Below are 18,237 nucleotides of genomic sequence, written 5' to 3' on the forward strand. Positions count from 1 at the left end.
TTTCTGCCATGATTGTGAGGCTTCCACAGCCACGTGGAACATTGAGTACATTAAACCTGTTTTTCCTTATAAATTACCCAGTCTCAGGAGTGTCTTTATCAGCAGCATGAAAATGGACCAATACACTTAGACCCACTCCCACTCAGCACGGGCCTGTCCTCATCTGTACTTTCTCTCACTGCTGTCCTCTTCGAGGCTTCCCTGGGCATAACTTTGTTCCCATATTTCTAACTTTCCAATTCCTTTCTGTAAATGCGTATCAAGTATTCTTCCAATGTGTGGATGAGCCCCAGTTCTTGGGAGCGTGGGATCCCAGCTTTTTTCTGATTTGCCTTGGAAGTAATCCCAAGTTCATTCTCTTTTCGCCCCTGGACAGGAGCAGTAAGAGAGAAGTGATTTTGGTTAGACCACCTACCTCTCTGTACTTCTAGACTTCCTCTGGTTGCCTATTTTTGTTCTTAGATTTGGAAGGGACCTCAAAAAATTTGGCCTTGCCCCTTTCCAGGTTTGCTGGTGGGAGTCCACTGTGCCTGTTGTGACATCGTCTCATGCTTGGTTTAGACGCTCCTCAGCTTACATTGGGTATATGTCCTGGTAAGCCCACCATAAGTTGAAAACGCATTTAATACACTGACCTACCCAGCATCATAGCTTGGCTGAGCCTACCTTAAACATGCTCAGAACACTTGCATTAACAAAATTGCCTGGCAACATGGACACCATTTACCCTCAGGATAGTGGGGCTGACTGGGAGCTGCGGCTCACTGCTTCTGCCTAGCATGGCAAGAGACTGTCCTACCACTTTCTACTGAATGTGTATTGCTTTCACACCCTTGCAAAGTTGAAAAACCATAAATCAAACCATTGTAAGTTGGGACTGTCTATATGAGGACAGCTCAGAGCCATGGAGATGTGCTGATTAATAAGAAATCCACTTCAGTAAAAAGGGAAGCCGCCGGTGTGCTGATGAGGCTCATTGGAAGGGAAGATGGGACCAAGTAAATGATTCTTTTTTTTGCCCTTTGCAATCCAGAAGTATTTGGGAGCCTGAAACCCAATGTTTAGCTTAGTTTTAATTTTTGTTCTCTCTGTGGCAGTCAGAGTTTCATTACCTGTGATGATGGAACTGGAATGGTGGTTAGCCATTTGCTGACTTGGCAAGAAATCAGCTGGCGCTGAGATTGGGCTGCTAAGGAATTGTGTGCAAGCAGGTCTGGCAACACGGGCCAGCACCAGGCATGAGGGCAGGGACTGGGCGCTAAGGCTGCTGCTTAGCTGCAAGATCTCGGACCTATCCTTTTGCCTCTCTGAGCCCCAGGGCTCTCTTCCATCAGAGAGGTTTCATTGTACCTGCAGGCTTGTTGCCGGAGTCAAGTAAGATCATGCACAAGAAAGAGTTTTTTTGGGACCGGCTTACAGTATTAAAAAATGTAAAAGACTGTAAAATAACCTGACTTAATTTGAGAAGTGTATTTGAACAATGCCTTCAACAAAGGAGTGAGATAACACTCGGCTGTGTGGCAGGCTTTTCTCCAGAGCCTGGTGTCACCTTGAGGGTTTCCGCCCTTTTCTGTGGGGGAGGAGGTTTCTAAGCTGCTTTAATTCAGTCACAGGTGTACCTAAGGGGTATTGGGTATGTTTTCATTAAGTCAAGCAAACAGGCCGGGCGCAGTGGCTCACGCCTGTAATCCCAGCACTTTGGGAGGCCGAGGTGGGCGGATCACCTGAGGTCAGGAGTTCGAGACCAGCCTCCTTTCTACTAAAAATACAAAATACAAAAATGCAAAAAAAAACACACAAAAAAAACCCCCCCAAAAAACCCCCAACAAAACATTAGCCAGGTGTGGTGGCAGGCACCTGTAATCCCAGCTGCTCGGGAGGCTGAGGCAAGAGAATTGCTTGAACCTGGGAGGCGGAGGCTGCAGTGAGCCAAAATCACACCACTGCACTCCAGCCTGGGTGACAAGAGCAAAACTCCATTTCAAAAAAAAAAAAAAGTCAAGCAAACAAACAATCCTCTCCTCCGTTTGCCGGGAGTCAGGTGTGGCTAAAGTGGCCCACCCTCCGGGCGACAGGCCCCAGAGGAAGCCGCTGTGGGGTCTGACTGCAGTGAGGCGTCAGCTGTAGGGTGAGCACCAGTGCATCCTCTGAGCCTCACCCCTTCTGTGAGCCCCACATGCCAGGGTCCCCTCCTTCTAGGGAGTCCAGCTTTGGTTCATACACTGTCAGCGAGGCTGAGATGTAAATAAAAATGTAAGACATTGGCTTCCACTTTAAGCACTGTAGAAGAGCATCTTTGTTACAAAAAGAATTTTGAAAGCAGAATTTTAGAAAAGTTTTATATAAACTGCTAATGATGATCTTGTTGAAAGTTTTGGTTGGAAAGTGTGCATTTTCGCCTTCTGAATATTCTAAAATTGGGTCCCTGTGCACGTTGGAGTTGTCGAGCCGAAGGTGCTGGGGCATCTGCGGGCACCCTGCGAGGGGGCGGTTCCTGACTCGTCCATCCATCCCCACTTGTTTCTCCCAGGGCCCAGGCTGCTGGACAGGCCTTGGGCGGCAGAGGATCTGGTTCCCAGCCCTGCCTTTCTCCAGCCCTGGGACTTGAGCAAGTGGGCTGTGCTCTCTGGCCTCAGTATTCTCATCTCTAAAACCATGGGATTAAAATACCAGACAGAGAGGGTGCCTCGTTCCTCATGCATGCTGTTGAATGAAGGAATGCGGAATTATTATTCCAGGAAGTTATTACTGCCTGTGAATAACTGGCTCTAGCTAGTTTCCTGGGTTGGGCTGAATGCTCAAGCATGGTGAGCAATGAGCCGTTTTACAGGAAGGAAGAAGGATCACCAGGTCACATAGCAATTAAAGGTCTGCCAGGATCTGGGCTCAGGTGTCTCCATCCATGTGCTCCTGCTGCCTCCAGTAGGTAGGATTGAAATTGCCACTAGGGCAGGCTCTGGGGCTGTCCCCTCCTGTACCCTCCCCTGCTCCCATTTCCTTTGGGGCAGCCTGCTATCTTTCTAGAGGTTTGCTCATCTGGCTAAGTTCTGGTCCATTTCTCTCTTGGGTAGGTTGTTTGACAGCATTCCCTTCCAAGCAGTCTTATGTCTGCATGTTAAACATTGAAACTCACTGGGGTTTCACTGGGGCCAGGTTGTTAATTTGCTTAACAAACAGTCATGGCAAAAAAGAGAGGAGAACTTGGGAGGCTCTGTGTCCATGAAGTCACCCTTGTTTGCCATCCAGGACTGGGGAGCTGTGGACACTCTCAACCCCGCATTCCCAGTAAAAGTGTTTAAAGGCCTTGACGACCTGAGCAGGGGCTTCACACAGCTTCCCTGTCCCCTCTTGCTCTGTTCCTGCCCAGGGAGAGGGTACTCAGCATGACGATAATCACAAAGGGCTTTTCATTCTCTTCATCTGTAGCTGTCAGGGAGTGAGCAGCTGCAGATCCAGACAGGCCTCTGTGGGAGGGAGGGGACCCCGGAGGCAGTGCTGAAGCGTCCCTGTGGCTCCGATCTGCGCTTCCCCAGTGCTCAGCGATGCTGAACATCTTTTCATGTGCTTATTAGGCATCTGGGTATCCTCTGTGAAACGTCTCTTGGTGCTTTTTGCCCATGTTCCAATCAGATTATTGGTTATTTTTACTGTCGAGTTTTAGAAGTATATATATATATGAAGTTTGATAAATTATATATAAATATATAAATTTAAAAAACTTTCATACGTTTTGTAAATTATATATGAAGAACATTCTTTACATATTTGAGAAACAAGTCATTTATCAGCTATGCGGTTTGCAAATATTTTCTCCCAGCCTACTTGTCTTTCATCCTCTTAGCAGGGTTGCTCACAGAGTGAAAGTTTTAAATTTCAATGTAGTACAATTAATTTATAGATCTTACCTTTAGTGTCACAATGTAGTACAATTAATTTATAGATCTTACCTTTAGTGTCACGTCCAAGGAATGTTCACTAAGCCTGAGGTCCTGGAGATGATCTTCTATGTTTTCTTCTAAAAGTTTTATAGTTTTGTTTTTTGCCTTTTTCTTTTTTTTTTGAGACTGAGTCTTGCTCTATCACCCTGGCTGGAGTACAGTGGCACTATCTTGGCTCACTGCAACCGGCACCTCCTGGGTTCAAGAGATTCTCCTGCCTCAGTCTCCTGAGTAGCTGGGATTACAGGTGCCTGCCACCACACCTGGCTAATTTTTGTATTTTTAGTAGAGATAGGGTTTCACCATGTTGGCCATGCTCATCTCTAATTCCTGACCTCAAGTGATCCACCCGCCTTGGCCTCCCAAAGTGCTGGGATTACAGGCATGAGCCACTACGCCCAGCCTGAAAGTTTTGAAGTTTTATATTTTGCACTTAAATTCATTTTGAGTTCATTTTTGTATAAGCTGTGAGGTTTAGGTCAAGGTCTTTTTTTTTTTTTTTTTTTTTTTTTTTTTTTTTTTTTTTATGCCTGTGGGTATGTAATTACTCCAGCACCATTCCTTGAAAAGACCATCTTTCCTCTGTTGCTTTTGCACCTTTGTCCAGAATCTGTTGGCCACACGTGTGTGGGTCTATTTCTGATCTCTTGATTCTGTTCCACTATTTATGGGTCTGTCCCTCTGCCCATACCACATGGTCTTGATTCCTGTAGCTATAAAAGTCTTAAAATTGGGTAGAGTGATTCTTCCCATTTTATTCTTTTCAAAATTGTTTTAGTTATCCTAGTTTCTTTGCCTTTCCATATACATTTTGGAATAATTTTGTCTATGTCGTCAACATTTCTTGCTGGAATTTTGATAGTTGCGTTAAACCTATAGGTCCTTTTAGGGAGAATTGGTATCTTTACTGAATCGAATCTTTCAATCCATGAACACTGTATGTCTCTCCATTTATTTTGAGTTTGATTTCTTTCATCAGCACATTGTAGTTTTTGGCTGGAAGCTAAGTATATGTTTTATTAGATTTACATGTATTTCATCATCATTATTACATTTTGCAGAGTTGTTGATAGTATTGTATTTTTAGTTTTGATTTCCACATATTTGTTGCTAGTATATAAAAATACAGTTGATTTTTTTTTTTTTTTTTTGAGATGGAGTCTCGCTTTGTTGCCCAGGCTGGAGTGCAGTGGCACAATCTCGGCTCACTGCAACCTCTGCCTCCTGGGTTCAAGCAATTCTCCTGCCTCAGCCTCCCGAGTAGCTGGGATTACAGGCACCTGCCACCATGCCCGGCTATTTTTTTGTATTTTTAGTAGAGATGGGGTTTCACTATGTTGGCCAGGCTGGTCTCGAACACCTGATCTCATGATCCACCTGCCTCGGCCTCCCAAAGTGCTGGGATTACAGGCATAAGTCACCGTGCCCGGCCCTACAGTTGATTTTTGTATGTTGATCCTGTATCCAGCAAACTTGCTGGGATCACTTATTAGTTCTAGGAGTTGTTTTGTAGATTCTTTAAGATTCTCTACATCCACCATTATGCCATCTGCAAATAGTTTTATTTCTTCCCTTCTGATTTCCTTCCCCTTCCCTTCCCTTTCCTTTTCTTTTTTTCTTGCCTTGCTGCGTTGGCTGGAACTTCCAATATAGCATTGACTAGCAGTGGTGAGTGACCATCATTGCCTTGCTCCAGTCTTAGGGGAAAAGTATTGTCTTTCACCTTTAATTTGCTACAGGGTGTTTTTTTTTGTTGTCGTTGTTGTTGTTTGTTTTTTTGTAGACGTCAAGTTGAGAAAGTTCTTTTCTATTCAGTTTTTTTTTCCTGAGACTTTTAATCTTGAGTGTGTATTGAATTTTGAGAAGTGCTTTTTTCTGCATCAATCGATACAAAATCATGTGATTTTTCTTCATTAGTCTGTTAATATGGTGCATTACATTGATTGATTTTCAAATATTGCACCAGCCTTGCATACCTGGAAGTAGCCCCATTTGCTCATGATGTATAATTCTTTTTATGTATTGCTGAATTTTATTAGCTAATATTATGCTCAGGATTTTTGCATTTATGTTCATAAGGAATATCGGACTACAGGTTTTTTTCTTTGTACTCTTTTAGTCTTATTTTGGTATCTGAGTAATACTAGTTTGATAGAATGAGTTGGGAAATGTTCCCTGCTTTTCTGTTTTCTGAAAAAAGAGTGTGTAGAATTGGCATTAATTCTTTTTGAAGTGTTTGGTAGAATTCTCCAGTGAAGCCATCTGGGCTTGGAGATTTCTTTTTTTGGGAGTTTTAAAATTACAAATTCAATTTCTTTAAGTGTTACAGAGTTATTCAAATTATCTACTTCATATTGAGTGAGTTGTGTGAGTTTTTATATCTATTTCCTATGGAGTGAATGTCTAGTGTTTGGGGAAGTGGTTCGTTTCATCTAAGCTGTGTATTTAGGAGTGGAATAGTTCATGGTATTCCTTTACTGTCCTGTTGATTTCTGCAGGTTCTAGCCCCTGCAGTGGTAGCCCCTGTTACATTCCTGATTTTGGTAATTTCCATCTTTTCTCTCTCTCTCCCTTTTTTTTTTTTTTTTTTTTTTTGGTCAGTCTTGGTAGAAGTTTGTCAATTTTATTGATTTTTTTTCAAAGAACTGGCTTTTGTTTCATTGATTTTCTCTATTGTTTTCTGTTTTCAATTTTATTGATTTCTTCTGTGCCTTTAGTATTTCCTTCCTTTTGCTCGCTGGGGTTTATTTTGCTCTTTTTTTTCTATTTACTTAAGGTTAGAGCTTGGTTTATTGATCTGACTCTTTTCCTCTTTCCTAATGTAAGCACTTAGTGCTATAAGTTTCCAAGTGTACTGCCTCAGGACGAAATGTAGAAAACTTCCTCCCTTTATGCCCCTTTATCCTCCCCCATTGAGAATGACATTGTCTTGAACGTTTCCTCTATATACATTGATAACCACATCAGACAGTGATACAATTTTTGCTTAAGTCATCAGATATAATTTAGGAAACTCAAGAGGAGTTTCTGTATTTATTTATATTTTTTACTTTTTTGGTTTCTTTTTTTGAGACGGAGTCTCGCTCTGTTGCCCAGACTGGGCTGCAGGAGGCTGCTCACTGCAGCCTCCGCCTCCTGAGTTCCAGTGGTTCTCCTGCCTCAGCTGCTGGGTAGCTGGGATTACAGGTGTGTGCCACCATGCCTGGCTAATTTTTTTTTTGTATTTTCAGTAGAGACGGAGTTTCACCATGTTGGCCAGGCTGGTCTCAAACTCCTGACCTCAAGTGATCCACCCGCTTTGGCTTCCCAAAGTGCTAGGATTACAGCTGTGAGCCACTGCACCTGGCTTTTTTTTTTTTTTTTTTTTACTATTTCTGTTGTTCTTTCTTCCTGATTTCCAAGATTTCCTTCCTTAATCCTTCTTTTTCTGTTGTAAGAACTTTCCTTAGCCTGTCCTTTAGGGTAGGTCGGCTGACACAAATTCTCTTGACTGTCCTGAAAGCCTGTTTTTGCTGGGTATAGGATTCTGGGTGGCAGTTCTTTTCTTTCAGTACTTGAAACACGCTGGGCTACCTCTGTAGCTACTCCATCTCACCCGTGTGTTCTGAGGAGAAATCTGCTTTCATTAGAAGTGGTTATTTCTTAAAGTAAGATGTCATTTCTCTCAATGCTTTCAAGATTTTAAATTTGTCTTTAGTTTTCACAAGTTTGATTATGATATACATGGCATGGCTTCTTTGGGTTTATCCTATTTGGGGTTTGCTTAGCTTCTTGAATGTGTAGGTTTTTGTCTTTTGCCAAATTTGTGAATACTTCAGCTATTATGTCCTTAATACTTTTTTAAGTCACCCCCTTTCTTCTCTCCCTCATGGACTCAGGTGACACAGATGTTACATGTTTTGTCAGAGTCCCCCAGGTCCTGGGGTGATCATTTTTCAGTCTATTTTCTCTCCATTGTTAAGATTGGACAATTTCTATTCTGTCTTCAAGTTCACTGAATCTTCCTCTGTCCTCTACATTCTACTTTTCCTTACCCATTGAGATTTTTATTTTTATTATTATGTTTTTCAGTTCTAAAATTTCCTTTTGGTTTTTGTTAGACAGTCTTTTTTTTGTTGAGATTTTCTATTTTTTTGTCTCAAATGTGTTCATAATTGCATTTTTATAGCATCATGGTAGCATTGTAGCTTTTTCATTGTGGCTGCTTTAAAATCTTTGTCAGATCATTCCAACATCTGTGTCATGTCAGTGTGGGAATCTTTTGATTACTTTTCCTCATTCAAGTTGAAATTTTCTTGGTTCTTGGTAAAATGAATGATTTTCACTTGAACCTTAGGCATTTTTTTTTTTTAGATGGAGTTTTGCTCTTGTTGCTCAGGCTGGAGTGCAATGGCGTGATCTGGGCTCACTGCAACCTCCGCCTCCCAGGTTCAAGTGATTCTCCTGCCTCAGCCTCCCGAATAGCTGGGATTACAGGCACGTGCCACCATGCCCAGCTAATTTTGTATTTTTAGTAGAGACGGGGTTTCTCCGTGTTGGTCAGGCTGGTCTTGAACTCCCGACCTCAAGTGATCAGCCTGCCTTGGCCTCTCAAAGTGCTGGGATTATAGGCATGAGCCACCGTGCCCGGCCGGCGTTTTGGGTTTTATAGATTCTAGATCTTGTTTAAATCTGTCTTAGCTGTCTCCTTTGACCTGCACTTGCAGAGAAGGAGGATGCAGCCTTGTTGCTGTGAGGCAGGGCTGGACCCAGGTTCTCTGTCTGGCCTTTGTGGACACCTGAGTAGGGAAGAATGCCTTGTCACTGCTGAATGGGAGGGAAATGGATGCCTCTTTACTGCTTCCCAAAGTAGGGGTGGCTTCCTCACTGCTGGGGGTGGTACTAGGCCTCCTCTGACACCACTTCAGCATGGAAGAGAGGGTGTCTCATTATTGCCAGGTGGGGGTAGAAATCCAGGATTCCTACATGGACTCCAGTGACACCAATGAGTGCGGATGAGGGGCTTTTTACTACAGGTGGAGATAAAGTCCCCAGTCCCCCTTGGGCCTTTGCTGGTAGGGGTGGGGTCATAGTTGTTCTTCTTTGGCTAGAGTAGGACAATTATTGTCTAGAAGTTTCCTGCCTTGCTAGGCTGCCCCTTTCTTAGTCCTTTAGTAGAGAGAGCTGGCTCTCTTTTTCTTTTTCTTTTTTTTTTTTTTTTTTGACGAAGTCTCGCTCTGTTGCTCAGGCTGGAGTGCAGTGGTGTCATCTTGGCTCACTGCAACCTCTGTCTCCTGGGTTCAAGAGATTCTCCTGCCTCAGTATCCTGTGTAGCTGGTATTACAGGCATGTGCCACCATACCCAGCTAATTTTTGTATTTTTAGTAGAGACGGGGTTTCACCATGTTGGTCAGGCTGGTCTCAAACTCCTGAGCTCAGGTGACCCACCCACCTCAGCCTCTCAAAGTGCTGGGATTACAGGCGTGAGCCACCGTGCCCGGCTGAGAGCTGGCTTTTCTTAGGGCTTTGTTCAACTGTACCTGTTGACCATCCTGGGCCACCAGCTTCTCCAGCACCCAATCCAGAATATATGTGGCTAAAAGAAAACCCTGGAAACTCACTGCCACATTATTCCTTAAAGTTTGTAACTGGTCAACTTTCTTCTTTCCACCTTCCAGAGTCTTCTTATATATTTGGCTTATATATAATGCCCAGGGTTTTCAGTTGTGCTTTGTGGGAGGAATATGGAGACATGTGTCTGCCCCATCTCACACAGAACTAGAATGCAGCCTGGTTTTGAAACCACTGCATAAGAGAATTCCTTTGAGGTGGGTGAGAGAACTCAATCAGGCGGCTATTATGCTGGCCCAAATCAGGCAGGGCACCTCCCCTTCCCTCCCCCAGACGCAGATGTGGTTCCTGTACTCTCCCAGAACACAGAGGCCCTCATCAGCCGCTGGGGTGGGACGCGAGAGGGCTTCTCTCTGCTTACAGGGCTGTGGGCTTCTCTTTCACACCTGGTCCATCATCTTCAGCTCCCACAGAGCTTTCCCTCTTTTGATGGCCCAGGCTGAGATGATCCTTCTCTCTCCTGCACCGTCTGCCCCTGTCTTTGCGCCATTGCGCCTACCTCACTCTTCACCCATGTCTGTGCCCACAATATGGGGAGACACTCTGAGGTCATTGTCACAGGGGCCATTTTATTTCCTTTTACTTCTGCAAGCTCAGCCCAAGGTCTATTGCTTGGGCCTGGAGTTGGGCTGGGTGGAGCTGGACTGGCCCAGGGATTTGACGGGGTGCAGAAGGGAGAGGTGCCGCTGGGACGGAGCTTTGGAGGCTCAGGGTTGGGAAGCCTGCGTGCAAGGTCACTTGATCCCCTAGAGTCCCGAAATGATAAAGATCTGTAGGAGACTTCCTTTGGGGTCAAGGCAGTTAACGCTTTTCTCTTATCTCATCTCAAATCTCAAATTCTAAATGAAGAGAACAGAATTCAGGATTTAAGTAGGTAAATGAAAGATTATCCCTTGTTTGAACTACCTGGGTGATTTGCATATTCAGCCCTTCTCAGAGGAATTTAGAAGATTATCAGGGAGAAGAAATGAAGATTATCCAAACTTGTAGGATATCTTAAAATGAGGTTTGTTAAACAGGCATGTTCATAAATCAGGGGCTGGAGCTGGCATAGGTGTGAGGAGGGAGGGTTAGGTGAGATGGTTCATTTCATTAGACTATGCTGCTGAGGGCAGAAGGCATGGGGGCAAGGTCTGCCGTTTCCCCACTGAGTCCTTCTGCTGTGTGACCTTGGGTGATTTCCCGCCCTCTCTGGGCCTTGGTGTTTTCACTGGTCATCTGATGCAGTTGGACTTTTAGCTCAAACTCTTGGGAGCCTTAAACTTGACTCCCCTAAAGTTCTTCAGTAGCTCCCTATGAATACCCAAATCAAGTCCAAACTCTAAAAGGTCTCCTGGCTGTAGCCCATCTACTCGTCTGTCTTTGTCCCTTCTCTCCCCCTTATTTTGCCAGGTTCTTCAGTCACATTAGCGATCCCTAGACTGGGCCGTACTCTGCCACACCTCTGAACCTTGCCCATGCTGTTCTAGGACTAGAACACCCACCCTAGCTTGCTTGCCACTTTGCTAATTCCTCCTTACAGCTCATGTGAAGGAACTATCTCCTCCTCCGGGAAGCCCTCCCTGACCTTCCCTCCATCTGCTGTGTCTCTCAGTCCTGCCTTTACTGTATGTTGTTGCAATTCATCTTTGCCCTCTGTCCTGGAGGCTCCTTGGGTTGGGGAGGGCTGTGATTTGGTCACCTTTGAATGCTGTCTGCCTAGCACCAGGCCTGGCTGGGAGCAGGAGGTGGTGTTAAAATGAACTGAAGATGAGATTTGGCTGTTGCCTCTAGTGGGTGAGCTGACCCATTGGGAACAGGAGTGGGGGTGAGGGGGTGGTCAGGAACTTTCTTGTCTGCTTCTCCAGACATCGTCTTAAAAAATGTCAACTTATATAAAATGAATTGGCCTGACCTTGTGTTTCTCTGTTGCCAAAATATTTTGAATAGACCATTATGCATTTTCTAGCTCTTTAAAGGTGGGACTACAGTGACCAGTGACCGGCTTGTCCTGGTCTGCCTGGGGCTTTCCTGGTTTTTCAATGCAGGTCCTGTGTCTGCAAATCCCCTCAGTCCTAGACAAACTCTGATATTTAGTGGCCCTATGGTATGAGGCCTCTTTCCTTCCTCCCCTAGGGTCAAGCTTGCTGTGCGGAGCTGTGGAGTCTGCTGGAAAAACCAGGTATTTGAAGGTGATGGGGTTACGGCTCGACCCCTGGCTGGTCAGTGTCCCCCATGGTGGCTGTGCTGGGGCTCCGGGAGAAGGCCAGCAGGCCTTGCTGTCCGGCAACCTCCCTCCCTGCTGGAGGGTCAGCTCCTGCCTCCTGCTTTCCAGGGGAGAAGGGTACTGGGTAGTGACATGGCCAGGTGTGGCCAGATCCCCACCACTATTAGCAGGTATTCTTGAGCAACTCCAGGAGCCTCCATTTCCTAATACAGAAAATGAGCAGGAAAATCCGAAATCAAGTTGATGGGAACTTTCAGTTTAGTCACATAAATAAAGGCACCTGGATGAGGTGGTCACAGCAAGCATTTCTACCTCTAGTGAGGGCCTACTGAGACCTAGGCACCGTGACTGTAACCCTCACAACAGCCTTACGGGTTGGCACTAATATGATTTCCATTTGGCAGATGTGAAGACTGAGGCTCAGTGAGGCCAAGTGATTTGCCAAGGGTTACAGATGTGTAGGACGCAGGGCTAAGCTGTTCCGACCCCAGGCTCACTTTCTGTTTGACTGGGCCTGTCCACAGGCTCAGGGTGGTAGCCAAGTGGCTGAGATTATGCAACTTTCATATGTGGACTGGGATCAGACTGTTGGTCCAACTTTCTCTTGAACCAGCCTCCCCGTGACTGTGGGACCGTCCTGCCAGTGGAGCTCTAGGCTGGGTGATCCTCTGGCTCACAGTAGTGAGAACAGCTAACAAAGCCAACAGCCCCCGTGGGTACCCGTGCTCTGTTAGAGTTGGGAGAAATTGAGGGACCCAGCAGTGTGATTTGGGCAGTGGTTCATTCATTCCCTAATTCATTCTTTTTTTTTTCTTTTTTTTTGGAGACAGAGTCTCGCTCTGTCGCCCAGGCTGGAGTGCAGTGGCGCGATCTTGGCTCACTGCAAGCTCCACCTCCCGGGTTCACGCCATTCTCCTGCCTCAGCCTCTCCGAGTAGCTGGGACTACAGGCGCCCGCCACCACGCCCGGCTAGTTTTTTGTATTTTTAGTAGAGATGGGGTTTCACCATGGTCTCGATCTCCTGACCTCGTGATCCGCCCGCCTCGGCCTCCCAAAGTGCTGGGATTACAAGCGTGAGCCACCGTGCCCGGCCCTAATTCATTCTCACATACATTAATTCATTGCAGCCACGCACTTACCCTTTTAGCCACCTCTGAGCTCATAATCTAGGGAAGGGAGGGCCCCACTAGTGAACACACTGTTGTTCAGAGGGAGGGAGGAGCACCTAAGGGGTGCTGAGAGCCAAGCAGTGTGGAGTCCCAATCCCTGCATCGCACCCCCATCCACATGGCTGGGCTGTGTTCTCGTGGGCTCCCCAGGAGCCCTTGTGTCCTTGGCACACCCTGGAGTCAGATTGTGGACAGCAGCATGGATGATCGGACAAAGGTGATGGAATCTTCAGGACCCAGTGACTTGATTGACCGATCCCAGTATAGGATGGGAGAAGGGAGGGGTCTAGGCTGAGGCCCAGGGCTGATATGGGGCTGGGTGGAGGGGTGAGAGGCAACGTAGGAGGAGCTGGTGGTGAGAGCTTTCTGGGGTGAGGGGAATGGTGAGGACTTGATTTGGATTTGGAAAGGAAGACTTCATGCCCTGCCTTTCCCAGGAGGAGCAAGTGCCTCTCAGCTGCTCTGACAGCTCCTCAGCCTGCTGTTTTGCACAATATACAATTTCTTTGCATAACAGACAGAATAATCTCATTTTCTCACTGGCTACACAGCTTAGCTTTCAATCAATTATCCCCAAATACATTAAAAAAAAGGGCTCCATGTCACATCTCTGCCTGCTCAGTGCTCCGTTTCCCTGTCAAGGAATTTGCAAATCAATTGCTTTAACAATACTTTCCACAAATTACCTTCGAATGCCTGTGATGTCACCCACAGTTAATGCGCTCCTGATAAATAATGCATCAGGAAGTGGCAAGGGTTTTTTGCCCCCTCCCTGGCATACGATAAAGGAGACCGCCTGTTCTTGGGCTGAGGACCCTGGCTTTAGCCCCTGGGGCCCGGCCAGGTGGACGGACGGGTGCTGGCGGCAGGACAGGAAGGTGGTTGGCTCTGCCACACTGCCTGGTTTGCTGTGCAAGACCCTGCCCCTCCCTGCCCCACAGCATGGCACTGACGCCCTGGGATGGTCACAGATGCATTACAGTGCGGTGAGCCATAGTGGCTTCAATGGAGGAGCTCGGCCTCCGGGGTGTGGGGATGGCAGTGGCTCTCAATGCGGCGCATGGCCTGATGGGGAGAGAGCACTTTTTGGGAGTTGCTGGGAAGCAGAGGGCTTTCCCAAGCTGGCCAAGCTCCCAGCCTGAGGAGCCCGTGGATCTGCATCCCTGGAATCAGCCTGTCACCATCCCACCTGCAAGGTGACTCTGGAATATCCTCTGCCCTGAGCTGGGCTGGGGACCCTGAATGCAGGGCCTAGAAGGGCATGAGGAGTGTGGCTTTGGGGGAGAGCTGTGTGTCCTGGGGCTCAGGCAGCACTGAGCTGGCCTTGGCTGAGGTGATGGGGTGACTGGAGGGTCCTGGCCTCCATGGCTGGGGAGTTTGCAGTTCCTTCCCCGTCTACTGTGTGCATGTGTGCCTGTATGCAGGCATGCATGGGCGTGTATGTGCATGTGTGTAGTCAGCTCATGAATGAGACTGGGTGGGCAGTGCAGTAGGGACAGGGTCCTGGAAAGGCTGTCCTCTGAGGCTGTGGGCTTCGTGGAGGGGTGGACTGGGCCTGCAGGGGAGGGAGTGTGTGGGAGGGGAATTCATGGCATGTGATAGGTGTTGTTTTGCCTTTTCTTTTTTTTCTTTTTTTCTTTCTTTTCTTTTTTTTTGAGACGGAGTCTTGCTCTGTCACCAGGCTGGGGTGCAGTGGCGTGATCTTGTTGGCCAGGCTAGTCTCGATCTCCTGACCTCGTGATCCGCCTGCCTTGGCCTCTCACAGTGCTGGGATGACAGTCATGAGCCACCGTGCCTGGCTGTTTTGCTTTTACTATCACACAAACTGGATGTGGGGACAGTGTAAGAGAATGTTCTGGTGGCTGAATCCCTTAGAAATTTCAGAGTTTTGTTTTATTGCGGGGAAGGAGGTTGGGACCAAAGAATTTGCTTGGGAGAATAAAGTTATTTTTTCCTGCATGATTATTACCAGTACTAGTGTCATAATAGCTATAAGTGTGTTTTGATGCAGCAAGCGAAAATCATAGGGATTCTAGAAAACCCAAATAAATTGCAGCACGTTTATAGCAGCAACTACAAACAAAGGTCTGGAAGTATCCTGAGCTCCCAGCTGTGAGGAAGTCGGATGGGGGCGGGTGCGGCCTGCATGGCCCCCACATGGGAGACACAGGCCCCGTTATACCGCATCTAGCCAGGGTCCCGCGTGGCAGGCATGTTGTGTCTAGTTTAAGCATCCCGTGGCATTTCATTCAGGTCTTGGGACCACACACCTTGGGATCAAAGCCAGTCTGTCTGCAGGCTACAAAGGAGGATGCCTGGCCAGGAAGTTGGGGAGGATTTGGGGTAGAATGTGAAGGGTGGCTCCAGGGCACAGCAGTTCCTGAGGCCTCTGGGAACGTGATATCCATGTGGTGGCTGAGACAGCGCCCAGCCTTTCTGGGTGGAGCAGAGGCAGATGGACAAGCATCCCTGTCCTACCCTGTTGCGTGGCTTTCCTTGAGCGTGTGTCTTTGTCTTGAGATGATAATTCTGGAGGATGCAGTTGCGTGGCGGCGGGCAGGGGCCCTGTGGTTAGGGTGGGCTGTGGGGTGCTGCTCGCTGTGCTGCAAACACAGGGGACTGATGGCACATGAACAGGGAGAGGTCCTGGGAGGTCCTGATGCTCGTCATAGTCAATGAAAAACTTCCTCCAAATACAGGCCTGCCAAGCTGCTTTTATTTTATGAATTCATATTAGCACATCACAGAAGTGAGTTTTTGTGGAATGTGCTTTGGAAAATACGCTCACGAGTAAGTCAGCTGCAAGAAACCATCGAGCTGTCCCTGATTTCCTATGAGTTCCTCGGGCTGGGTCCTGGTCCTGGACAGTATGGATGGCCAGACACCAGGGAATTGGCTGGCCTCAGGGCTGGCCCAGCCTCCTGGGCTCTTGCACTGAGGTCTCCTAAGGACCAGCAGCGCTAGGGAGCAGATATGTCAGGCCCTCTGTGATTGTGGTGTCCTGGTCTTCAGGCCTTCGGAGACCCAAGCAAGAGGGAAAGTGGGTAATGGGGGAGAAATGGAACATGGATTGTATGGACTCAGAGCCCATCAGGATTGTGGGGCCGTGGGATTTTAGCCAAACAAAACCTGAATCCACCCTTGTGGTAGGACAGGGTCACTTGGGGGCTCATGGGGAGGAGGTAGGTGCAGTTGGTAAGTCAGAGGCGCTCTGCCCTGATATAGCCCCTCCCCAACTCCCTAAACCCACTACACGGCACACGGCAGGCCCTGGGCTTTACTGCTCCTCCGAGACCCACATGAGCAGCCAGGTGGCCACAGGGCTAGGGCAGTGTGAGCTCAAAGGTGAAATATCAGGCAGCAACAGGGCATCTCAAATAGCCAATGAGCTGAAGAAAGCCGCTAACCTCACCAGTCCTGAGAGGGAGGATGAGGCACTGCTGCCTCACACCCAGCAGGACTAGAGGCCTTGGCACGTCAAACGACAGTGGTGTTGGCCAAACTGTGGGGAGCAGGCCCCTCTCAAGGGGGTGCTCTTGGTGTAAGAGCAGCCTCACGTGTTTAGAGACATTTGGACTGGGTGTGGCATGGGCCTCCATGGTCCTGCACCTGCTCTGTACCGAGACACTCCACACAGTCCCCAAAGAACTGCAAGGGTGTTCATCCAGCATTCTCTGGAGGAGTGGATGAGTGACCTGTGGCAGTGCCATAGACCCCTATGCAGCAGAGAGGTGACAGCTGGGCTTCTGTGAGCAGCTCACATACGCTGGGGCTGGGTGGCAAGGTCCAGCATGGGAAAGAAATGCATGGTGCAATACCCTTTAGGTAGATTAAACTACACGGCCTGGAAGGACAGATTCCAGGAAGGCTCCACATTGCAGGAAGTCTATCTGGTGTGTGGGAGTAGATGCCTCTGAGGGAAAGGGTGGTGGGCGGGGCTGGGGATAAAGGGGAAGAAAAAAGGTAAAGACCACAGCAGTGTCTTAGCCTGGGTTCCCTAGAAACCAGAGCCAGGACAAGGACTGAGTACCAGTGCTTTGTTTAGGAGGACAGGTGGGAAGGACGAATGGGAACCGGGAGGACACAGCGGTCAGGCCACAGGTGCACACTGTCAGCCACATGGGACACCTCTTGACCTGCAGTGTGGAGAGTTCCTGCCTTGGATGAGTCTATAGGAGAGAAGAAGGGAGGACCAAGGTGTTTGTGGGCTCCTCTCCTCTCCCTCCACCACCCACTTGCAGAGAGGTCACCCCCGTGAGGGGTCCCTTGCCTGCCCTTTTTTGCATTATTTCACTTCTGGGTGTGCATGTGGCAGGAGGCGCTAGGGACCCCAGGAGCACGGCCGGTTGGCTGCAAGCAATGGAATCGTGCAGAGCAGTGGAATCAAGTGAGCTGGTGGCCGTGGGAGTGAGAGGGAGCGAGAGGTGGAAAGGCAAGAGAGCCTGAGAAGACGCCTAGGAGGGGGCTGTGTCTCCTGGTCATGGTGGAGGAGGATGAGCCCAGCTCCTCTTGCCTGAAAAGATGGACATGCATGTGGCTTAGATCCAAGCAGACGTGAGTGTGAGTCCATGAGCAAATTATGCAGCTGCTCTCGCCCCCTTTTCTCAGATAGAATGGAGACAATGAGCACGTTTGCCTCATGAGAGTTTAGTGATATAAAGTGCCTGTCACATGGTTGGCACTCAGCAAATGTAGTCCTTTGTGGCTAGTGGGGCAGTGGGCAGGCCTGCTGTGGGGCACCAGCCACTCAGCGACTCTGGGCAGCCAGCAGCCCCAATCTGAACTCAGGACCATTGCATTTTCCAGCTTGCCTTGTAATGAGTCTTTTTAACACTGTAAGCAGCCTTGGAATCCTGCAATAAGCTGTCCCTGTCCAGGAGAAAACCTACCTGGAATAGTTGCTGCTTCCTAATTGAGGGCACCAATGATTTTTCTCCTTAGGTTTCTGTGTTTTGACATTTGATTACATCCAGCTTCACACTCAGAGCGCTCTGTGTACTAAGCACTAATTATTTGATGTGTCCTGAAATAGAGACAACAACATGCCACTTATTGTGTTAATTGGGATTTGTTTTATCCTCAGCAAACTTGTGCACGTAGGTTTTATTCCATATTTGCTCATTAATGCAGCCAGCCGCTCATCAGACATTTATCAAGGGTTCACTGTGAGCCAGGCGCAGCGCGGCACTCGGGTTCCAGAAATGAGATCCGACCCCGTCCCAGGCCCCTGGATCGTGGGGACAGATAGATGGCATACAGTGGGATAAGCAAATGTGTGGACAGACCAAGTGCTGAGGGCCCTGGGAAGCCGCCA

Source organism: Nomascus leucogenys, chromosome 20 (genome assembly GCF_006542625.1).
Source record: "Nomascus leucogenys isolate Asia chromosome 20, Asia_NLE_v1, whole genome shotgun sequence".
Lineage (NCBI taxonomy): Eukaryota > Metazoa > Chordata > Mammalia > Primates > Hylobatidae > Nomascus > Nomascus leucogenys.